Source organism: Coregonus clupeaformis, chromosome 17, assembly GCF_020615455.1.
Source record: "Coregonus clupeaformis isolate EN_2021a chromosome 17, ASM2061545v1, whole genome shotgun sequence".
Taxonomy (NCBI): Eukaryota; Metazoa; Chordata; class Actinopteri; order Salmoniformes; family Salmonidae; genus Coregonus; species Coregonus clupeaformis.
In genome coordinates, this window is record NC_059208.1 from 74,203,443 (window position 1) to 74,205,200 (window position 1,758).

The following is a 1,758-nucleotide window of genomic DNA, read 5'->3' on the forward strand; positions in this document are numbered from 1 at the left end:
TCACCGTTCTTGTGATCATTTTGACCCCACGGGGTGAGATCTTGCGTGGAGCCCCAGATCGAGGGAGATTATCAGTGGTCTTGTATGTCTTCCATTTCCTAATAATTGCTCCCACAGTTGATTTCTTCAAACCAAGCTGCTTACCTATTGCAGATTCAGTCTTCCCAGCCTGGTGCAGGTCTACAATTTTGTTTCTGGTGTCCTTTGACAGCTCTTTGGTCTTGGCCATAGTGGAGTTTGGAGTGTGACTGTTTGAGGTTGTGGACAGGTGTCTTTTATACTGGTAACAAGTTCAAACAGGTGCCATTAATACAGGTAACGAGTGGAGGACAGAGGAGCCTCTTAAAGAAGAAGTTACAGGTCTGTGAGAGCCAGAAATCTTGCTTGTTTGTAGGTGACCAAATACTTATTTTCCACCATAATTTGCAAATAAATTCATTAAAAATCCTACAATGTGATTTTCTGGAAAAAAAATTCTCAATTTGTCTGTCATAGTTGACGTGTACCTATGATGAAAATTCAAGTTCTCTCTCATCTTTTTAAGTGGGAGAACTTGCACAATTGGTGGCTGACTAAATACTTTTTTTCCCCACTGTATCAAGACTGTTTCAAGGACAGCTTTTTTCCATCTACGTAACATTGCAAAAATCAGAAATTTTCTGTCCAAAAATGATGCAGAAAAATTAATCCATGCATTTGTTACTTCAGTTAGTGCTAAATACGGCTGCTAGAATCCTGACTAGAACCAAGAAATTTGATCATATTACTCCAGTGCTAGCTTCCCTACACTGGCTTCCTGTTAAGGCAAGGGCTGATTTCAAGGTTTTACTGTTAACCTATAAAGCGTTACATGGGCTTGCTCCTACATATCTTTCCGAGTTGGTCCTGCCGTACATACCAATACGTACGCTACGGTCACAAGACGCAGGCCTCCTAATTGTCCCTAGAATTTCTAAGCAAACAGCGGGAGGCAGGGCTTTCTCCTATAGATCTCCATTTTTATGGAACAGTCTGCCTACCCATGTGAGAGACGCAGACTCGGTCTCAACCTTTAAGTCTTTACTGAAGACTTATCTCTTCAGTAGGTCATATGATTGAGTGTAGTCTGGCCCAGGAGTGTGAAGGTGAACGGAAAGGCTGGAGCAACGAACAGCCCTTGCTGTCTCTGCCGGGCCGGTTCCCCTCTCCACTGGGGTTCTCTGCCTCTAAACCTGTTGCAGGGGCTGAGTCACTGGCTTGCTGGTGCTCTTTCATGCCGTCCCTGGGAGGGGTGCGTCACTTGAGTGGGTTGAGTTACTGACGTGATCTTCCTGTCTGGGTTGGCGCCCCCCCTTGGTTTGTGCTGTGGTGGAGACCTCTGTGGGCTATACTCGGCCTTGTCTCAGGATTGTAAGTTGGTGGTTGGGGATATCCCTCTAGTGGTGCGGGGGCTGTGCTTTGGCGGAGTGGGTGGGGTTATATCCTTCCTGTTTGGCCCTGTCCGGGGTTTCTTCGGATGGGGCCACAGTGTCTCCGGACCGCTCCTGTCTCAGCCTCCAGTATTTATGCTGCAGTAGTTTATGTGTCGGGGGGCTGGGGTTAGTTGGTTATACCTGGAGTACTTCTCCTGTCTTATCCAGTGTCCTGTGTGAATTTAAGTATGCTCTCTCTAATTCTCTCGTTCTCTCTTTCTCTCTGAGAACCTGAGCCCTAGGACCATACGTCAGGACTACCGGGCATGATGACACCTTGCTGTCCCCAGTCCGCCTGGCCTTGCTG